Raw genomic sequence first — 9,525 nt, 5'->3', positions numbered from 1 at the left:
TTACAAATTAATAAAAAATGAAAAGCTGAAATGCCTTAAGTCAATAAGTATTCAACCTATTTGTTATGGCAAGCCTAAATAGGTTCAGGACTAAAAATGTTCTTAACAAGTCACATAATAAGTTGCATGGACTTACTCTGTGTGCAATAATAGTGTTTAACATGATTTTTGAATGACCACCTCATCTCTGTACCCCACTCATACAATTATCTTTAAGGTCCCTTAGTCAAGCATTGAATTTCAAACACAGATTCAACCACAAAGACCAGGTAGGTGTTCCAACGCCTCGCAAAGAAGGGCACCTATTGGTAGATGGGTAAACATAAAAAAGCAATCATTTAATTTCCCTTTGAGCATGGTGAAGTTATTAATTACACTTTGGATGGTGTATCAGTGCAATCAGTCACTACAAAGATACAGGCACCCTTCCTAACTCACTGGCCAGAGAGGAAGGAAACTGCTCAGGGATTTCACCATGAGGACGATGGTGACTTTAAAACCGTTACAGAGTTTAATGGCTTTGATAGGAGAAAACTGAGGCTGGATCAACAACATTGTAGTTACTCCACAATGCTAGCTTAATCAACAGAGTGAAAAGAAGGAAGCCTGTACAGAATACAAATATTCTAAAACATGCATCCTGTTTCAACAAGGCACTACAGTAATGCTACAAAAATGTGACAGAGCAATTAAAAAAAAATCTGAATACAAAGTGTTATGTTTGGGGCAAATCCAATACAACACAATACTGAGTACCACTCTCCATCTTTCAAACATAGTGGTGGCTGCATCATGTCATGGGTATGCTTGTAGTTGCTAAGGACTGAGGAGTTATTCAGGATAAAAAAGTTAATGGAATAGAGCTTAGCACAGGCCAAAACCTAGAGGAAAACCTGGTTCAATCTGCTTTCCACCAAACACTGAGAGATGAATTCACCTTTCAGCAGGACAATAATCCAAAACACAAGGTCAAATTTACACTGGAGTTGCTTACCAAGAAGACAGTGAATGTTCCTGAGTGGCCAAGTTTTGACTTAAATCTGCTTGAAAATCTATGGCAAGACCTGAAAATTATTGTCTAGCAATGATCAACAACCAATTTGACAGGGCTTGCAGAATTTTGAAAAGAATCATAGGCAAATGTTGCACAATCCAGTTGTGGAAAGTTCTTAGAGACTTACTGTATATACTGTATATAGGCATTGACTTTAGGATCATGGATAACACCAGATTATTTGAAGGTGGTTTCTTCAGTCTGTACTGAGTACTCCCAACCACACTTTTACCTCTGCACATAGAATAGTTTTTTCTCTATTTGCCATTATGTCAATTATAGGCCGACAGTGTATTGCATTGGGACCGATAGAATGGGTGGAGTAGAAAGTGTTGCTGGGAATTTAGACCTCAGTCCCCCATGAAATAACACCATATGTAGATTCTACAGACTCTACTGAGTATTCCCATCCCCACTTTTACATCAGCATTTAGAATTGTTTTTTCTCTATTTGCCTTTATGTCAATTACAGGCCTACAGTCTATTGCATTGCAGTGAATGGAGTGGATGGAATAGAAAATGTTGCAGAGTATTTAGGACTCTGCCCCCCCAAGAAATAACACCATATATAGACTCCAGTACTGTCTGTAGAATATCTTCTTTACATTGATTTACTTAAGCTCCAAACATTTCTCATTGTGCCCCACTTTATAATATTATTTATCTTATATAAAGTAGTAATTCTCTTTAGTTTTAATTTTGTAATGTAGTTTTAACATTATGCGATGTGCAAAGCTGCAAAAATGATTAATTTTGTATTATACATACAGCGTTTTAACGCAGACTTTATTTTGAAGGCAAAATCGGAAAACCGGAGGTCTTAATGTTGCTGTAGTGATGCTAATATTGCTCCCCCTACTTCAAAATAAGCCCGCCCACATTTCCCATTGGATGGTTCGGGTTTAAGCCCTTCAAACATTGGTTAAATCAACTGACCAGTAAAACCAGTGAATCCCGAAAGCCTACTGTAGAGGGCGCAATTCGAACATTCGATCAAGTGAAGTGATTGAACCAAATACCCAGTGTACAAAACGTTAAGAACACCTTCCTAATATAACACCCACCCCTTTTGCCCTCACAACAGCCTCAATTTGTCTGGGCATGGACTCTACAAGGTGTCATTCCACAGGGATGCTGGCCCATGTTGACTCCAATGCTTGCCACAGCTGTGTCAAGTTGGCTGGATGTCCTTTGGGTGGTGGACCATTCTTGACACAGATGGGAAACTGTTGAGCGTGAAAAACCCTGCAGCGCTGCGGTTCTTGACACAAACCGGTGAGCACAAACCGGTGTGCCTGGCACGTATTACCAAAACCCATTCAAAGGCACTTAAATCTTTTGTCTTGCCCATTCACCTTCTGAATAGCACACATACACAATCCATCTCTCAGTTGTTTCAAGCTTAAAATTACTTCTTTAAGCTGTCTCTCCCCTTCATCTACACTGATTAAAGTAGATTTAACAAGTGACGTCAATAAGAGATCATAGCTTTCACCTGGATTCACCGGGTCAGTCAATGTCATGGAAAAATATTAATATTTGGTACACTCAGTGTATATTTAAGCAATAAGGCCCAAGGAGGTCTTCCGTGTTATATTGGTCATATATCACAAACCCCAGAAGTGCCTTATTGCTATTATAAACGGGTTACCAATGTAATTAGAGCAGTAAAAATAAATGTTTTTCATACCCATGGTATGCAGTCTGCTATACCATGGCTGTCAGCCAATCAGCATTCAGGGCTCGAACCACCCAGTTTATAATGAAGACTACAGCTCAGTCAGCATTGCAATACTGGATATGAATTGTTTGGTTGCATGTAAAGTAGCCTACCATTCTCGGATGCACATCTCCGAGAATTTCATAGAACTATTTTATGAATGCATTCCTTACTATCTTTTTCTCCCTCATCTATTGTTAGGGATGTCAATCAGGGGCATCAGGTTTTAACATTACAACCTGAAGACAGTCGCTCATGTCCATGTCCCAGCACAGCAGGTAGTCTGCACTGGTGAGTGTGACATGGACGTTTATCACAGGCTCCTCAGAGCTCAGATGTCTGATCTCTTTGCTGGCACGTCCTCACATGCAGTTTCAACACATTTGTTTAACGGAAAGCAACAGTATTAGGTATACCAAAGTAAAATAAAAGTGCTGGATTTATTTGGAACGATAGTCGAGAAAGTACTGTATAAGTAAAGTGTCCCAAAAGCAGGTCAACCCCTGTGAGTCAGCACTTCCTGATCCTGTTTATGTCTACTCATCCCTACTGTATCTCGTCTCACAAAGGGTGATAGTGGGTGCGATTAATGAAGTCCACTATTGACAGCTGATTGAAGCCAGACGTTTTCTGGCACTATCCTAGGAGGAATTACACTAATGCAGTTTACTGTGCAAAACGTTATTGCTCCCCGGGGAGAAGTCGGTCGTTGAGAAACAAATAGAGGCCGGGAGTCGGGAGAGCCGGAAATGAGAGAGCAGATACCGAGGTGTTAAGACGTCCACAGATCATATGTTTAGGATCCAGCATCTGACTTTAAGTCATCAGTATTTCCCTTATGTCCCTTGAGAAGATATTGCTTACATTGGAAAAGCTGCAGAATGTCAGCTTACAGCTGAAACCTGAAACACCCCAGTCAGCCAGTCAGTCTGTCACATCCACTGTCTGACACCCACACACCACCATTTGTGTTTCCCATAATCCTTGTTCCAGAGAAATACATTATGTATAGGTCTTAGTGTTATAAACCACTGATATACTGTATTTGGGTGTGTCCTATACTCAGCTTTGTGAGTGTAGAGGGATTTCAGAGCTCCAGACCATGTTATTTACTGTCTGCTCCTGCTGTGTTGGTCTACCACTTAATCCATATTGGCAATGTTAGGAGATATTATAATGTCTTGAGGCTCCAGTCCCACTGAGTCCCAGTCATACTCCATTTATATTGATCTGTGTGAACCAGTTTGCACCTGTTCCCATGGCCATGGAAGGAGTAGGGGGTGATATCAACATGTGTTGCTGTCTATGAGAAAGGAAGGTATTCTTTTTATAAGATCAAGCTCTTGTCTTTTCCCTTTTTTTCAGATTCCCCAGTCACCACTGTGTCTGCTACAGCATACCTCAAAAATCACCAATATATAGGCTACCACCGTAGGTCAAACAAATCGACCTGTGAGTATAGACAAGCTAAAATTACATACAATACTCAGATATGTTCAGACAACACCATTTAGTAAATAATGTGTAGGGCTAGTTCTTGTAGCCCTACAGACTGAATGTAAGCAGGGTCTTAACCAGGGTTTTAGTTTTAGTGAGCCCCCCCCCCCATTCACCTCAGTCGATCTACAAACACATAGCCTGTAAGCTATACAATTGTAATGTTATATGAGTAATGACTCCCACTGACATGTAGCATCAGAGACTGTTCAGTCAGTTGTAATGATGAAATGCATAAAAATCATCAACTCTATACATAGATATCTCTTTTCTCAATTGACATAGCGTTCACATTTGTATTCCTAGGCATTACTAATCAAGCTCCGCACAAACAGACATCAATGGAGCACACAGATGATCGTATTATCACATACACACTCATTATTAGAATGTTACTGACTCTGTACTAATATCAGTGATGCAGTGGTAAAAACAAGGTGGGTAATGGATAAGATGAACAACCACCGATATAAATGAAAACGTATGACATTTTTATTTGCCTATTGATTTCATTTTAATGTAGGCCTATAAGAAAGATATGCCATGTCCAGATGTTGATATTGAAACATATATTATTTTTTAAAGTTCCTAACTTGTTTGATAAGATTAGTACAGATTTTCTCTGTAGACCCCACATGGGGCCCGACCCCAAGCTTGGGAACCACTGTTCTAACCTCTCTCTCTGCTTGCCTCCTCTCTTTCTCTGTCTCCTCTGCATGCATTGCAGTCTGCCTCAGCCTCAACACTGAGCGCCACATCACTGTCGGTCTCAGCATAGTCTCTGAAAATTAAAGTTATTATGAAAACTTTGTAGCATATTTTTTGCTCCTGCTGAGGTAGGCTCTGTTTAACTTTATCTTTTTAATTCATCCTTCTAACGTTAGCTGGCTAGGTAATACTAGCCAGAGCCCTTCAACGTTACTGGAATAGAAGTCTGCCGGGAACTAGCCAGCTGACTGACATATTTATAGGCGACTATTTACCAGTTGCGCACTCATTCTCCGAGAGTCGTTTTTGTTTGTTTGGTGGATGTCTGTAGACATGCCCGGAGTCACGGCCCGGCATCTCGCAAACACTGTCAGCAGCGTCTCTAGTTTTGCCTACTGTTCTAATGAGCCGATTTCGAGCTAGGGTAGATCGTTTCATGTCTCAGGCCATCGGCCTGTGCCACGAGACCGGAGTTTTAGCCGTTAGATTGAGTGGTGAATGTGCTGCTAAAAGAATAATCTGTTCAGCAAGTCTGTGGGATGCAGGCACGCATAACGAACAAACCACTGTTAATGATTCCACTTATTCGCAAAGAGGCAGGCGCGAATAGAACTCAAGCCTCAACCACACCAACCGTTTTATTGCGTTTTGGTACATCAGAAGTACATTAATTTCCGTTTGCCGCATGGCGTTGCAGAGCAGTTGCTGTACATTCTGTGTGGTGCATGCGTTGGATTTTTCAAACATATGCATTAAATTGTATGCATAGACGGTTTGAACTTCTGTTGCACACATATCCACATGATGCTCCGTGCCATTTTGTGCGAAAAAATTGTCGGTGTGATCGAGGCATAAGTCAGATCAAGATTATAAGCGTGCAGGGCCTGCTGAGTGACACAGCGGGCTAGAGGTGTCACTACAGACCCGGGTTCGATCCCGGGCTGTATCACAACAGGCCGTGATCGGGAGTTCTATAGGGCGGTGCACAATTGGCCCAGCGTCGTTCGGGAGAGTCTCCTCATATGTAGCTACGGCCATGAATGTAAGTGTCTCACGGTGGTCCCCTGAAACGTCATTGGCCCGTTACAACAGTGATGATGGACCAGAGTGGAGACATGGGAAACAGCACAGGTCCATGCAAACCACTAGCCCTCATGTTACTGTATCTATATGCTCATTCTAGGAGCATTGCTTTTCCAATAGATATATGGTCTATGGCTCTATGTCTTTTCCTTTCAACCCGCATAAAATTAATGCACTGAATGTGGAATTTTGGCAAGCAGAATAATTTTTGAAAATGTGTTCCTACCTGTCTGTCCCATCCATATATTTGACATATTTTACCAACGGGCAACTAGTAGCCCGCCCCATAAAAAAAATATATATATATATATAATTTAGATTGATAAATTAGTCTAGCGGCCAGCTATCTAAACTTGTAGTTGAATTACCGACTGCCGTGGTGTCAGATGTGTGCGTACTGGAAGCGAAGTCAGGTGCAGGAGATCAGAGCTTTGCAAAACGTGCAAAACAGTCACAAGAATTATGTTTAACAATAAACATCTTTGTGAAAAATAACAAGGAAAAAACAAGCCAGTCTGGCGCGTCAACAATACACACGTAACACAAACAATCTTACACAAAGACGTGATGGGGAACAGAGGAATAAATACATGTAGATTGATTGGGGAATGAAAACCAGGTGTGCAGGGAACAAGACAAAACAAATGGATACATGAAAAATGGAGCTGAAGCCTCCCGGGTGGCGCAGTGGCTAAGGGCGCAGTACTGCAGCGCCAGCTGTGCCACCAGAGACTCTGGGTTCGCGCCCAGGCTCTGTCGCAACCGTCCGTGACCGGGAGGTCCGTGGGGAGACGCACAATTGGCAATTGGCCCAGCGTCGTCCGGGTTAGGGAGGGCTTGGCCGGTAGGGATATTCTTGACTCATCGCGCACCAGCGACTCCTGTGGCGGGCCGGGCGCAGTGTACGCTAACCAAGGTTGCCAGGTGCACAGTGTTTCCTCCGACACATTGGTGCGGCTGGCTTCCGGGTTGGATGCTTGCTGTGTTAAGAAGCAGTGCGGCTTGGTTGGGTTGTGTATTGGAGGACGCATGACTTCCAACCTTCGTCTCTCCCGAGCCTGTACGGGAGTTGTAGCTACTAAACAATTGGATACCACGAAATTGGGGAGAAAAAGGGGTACAATTCACAAAAACAACAACAACAAAAAGAAAAATGGAGCTGCGATGGCTAAAAAGCCGGTGACGTCGACCGCCAAACGCCTCCCGAACAAGGAGAGGAGCCGATTTTGGTGGAAGTCGTGACACGTGGGGTCCATTGATCATTAGTTATAATATTAAAAACTGCAAAATTTGCCTCCACCCTAAGGCAAAATGTATCAAATTGCAGGAGATTATCTGTAAAATTGCAAAATTTCTCCGCCCCATGGCAAAATGTGCAGAATTGCAGGAAATTAATTTACAAACTAAGTGGGGCGGCGGGGGAGGGTACGCAGACCCACGAGCCACTGCGGCCCCTCATGAGTTCCCTGATGAGTTCCGTTTTTTTGTGGCCCCCCACCCCCATCAAAGTTGCCCTTCGCCATTCTACCATCACTGTCATGATTAGCTTTTATCTCATCATTGCATTTACATTTACGGTATGGTAGTCTCTTTTACATTGTATGTGATGAATTCTATGGACATGGCATGGGAAACTTTCTTTCTTGTAAAAGTCATGCATTTATTTACACAACAATTTGAACGACCAGATATATGATACTATTTATAATAATCACAATGTAAATATGTGACATTTTTTAAAGATATGTTCTATGTTAACTGTTTGTTTAATCAGATAGATAGAACATATTTGCCATGGTGTTAACCAGGACTGGGTTAATTTGGACAGTATTCGTTGGGCCTCTTCTTCACATTGATTGTGTACCTGAGAATGATGAGATAATGAAGAGCCCTTAATGCTTCCTCTGTCAGGACAAGCTTCCTATAATCCATAGCCACTTATCCTGGCAATAACTGTCATCTGTATCTTCCTGCAGACAGCACACATTAAGAACAGACAAACACCTTTGGACATAAATATTCACACTATTCAAATCAAAGAATATTGTCAGGCCCATCAACAGGAAGACAGATAGAATGCATCTCAAATGGAACCCTATTCCCTATATAATGCATTGCTTTTGACCAGGGCCCGCTCTGGTCAAAAGTAGTGCTCTATATGGGAATAGGTTGCCATTTGGAACGAGCTTATAGTGTCGGGTGGTCTTTCATGGGTTTCTTCTTCCTTATAGCTGTTTGTGCTGACGATAAGGAAAGCACATTTTTTTAAAATTGAAGAGCTCATTTCCTAACTATCCTCTATTAGGGATGTCTTATCCAAGCACTTAAGTCAATATTTCACAGCCACAGTGACCTCATAAACACTATTGGTAAACACTAAATCAGTCATAGTGTATTCATTGGTCTTCATGGCGTTTACCGCTAACAATTTACAGGTAACTGCCAAAATAACGGAAACACTTGAGTAAATGAGGGATACAAAGTATATTGAAAGCCTGTGCTTCCACACAGGTGTGGTTCCTGCGTTAATTAAGCAATTGACATCCCATCGTGCTTAGGGTAATGTATATAAATTCTGGGCAAGCCATTATTTTGCCTACCATGGCTATGCCCCATAGGATGACAATGCCCCCATCCACAGGGCACGAGTGGTCACTGAATGATTTGATGAGCTTGAAAACGATGTTAACCATATGCCATGGCCGTCTCAGTCACCAGATGTCAACACAATTGAACACATATGGGATATTCTGGAAAGGTGCCTGAGACAGTGTGAAAAAAAAATGAGGTAAAAAAAGAATGACCATTTTTTTGAAAGTGTGTGGAGATTCTTTCCAGTTTTTTTTTCTTCCAGAAATCAATTCAAATGAAATGCCCTACATATAAACAAAGCATCCAAGCTAAACCATGAAAATAGCATTCAGTAGATTCCAGAACTGTTTAAGCCTACATTATTCTAAAGTGGTGATGGATGAGAAAATATACATTGGATTTAGACAGTAAGGTGTTATGTTCTTCTTATACATCTATGCCATTGCATTTGTAAGGCACTCTCCGGAATCAAAGCAAGACCAAAGTAACTTGAATCTCAGCATTTAATCGCCAAACTCTGCATTGAAGGATACCGATACAGAAACAGCTGTTATCCTTGGTTTTAAACTGGTGTGGCACTCAGGATCTTGTGTGGGCATTGTATTGACTCGTTGTGTGAGGGGCATGAGATTGGAGCACTTTCATTTTGCAGCAATTGTATGTGTGTGTGTGTTGGTGTGAAGGGCACGCAGGACTGTTTTTCTGTAGGGTCATTTAAACAGCACATAACAAAGTGATCATTCTGATCTCAGGGGCATGGGCAGGAGATAACCTGCTCTAGGATGGGGTGTAAGGAGGCCAGTGGGATGGTCCAGTACATTCACATGGAGATGCTAGACATTCCTTGCATTTTCCCAAAGCTTTAGATATC

The sequence above is a fragment of the Oncorhynchus clarkii genome, chromosome 6 (genome assembly GCF_045791955.1).
Source record: "Oncorhynchus clarkii lewisi isolate Uvic-CL-2024 chromosome 6, UVic_Ocla_1.0, whole genome shotgun sequence".
Lineage (NCBI taxonomy): Eukaryota > Metazoa > Chordata > Actinopteri > Salmoniformes > Salmonidae > Oncorhynchus > Oncorhynchus clarkii.
Note: the sequence above shows the minus strand (reverse complement) of the source record.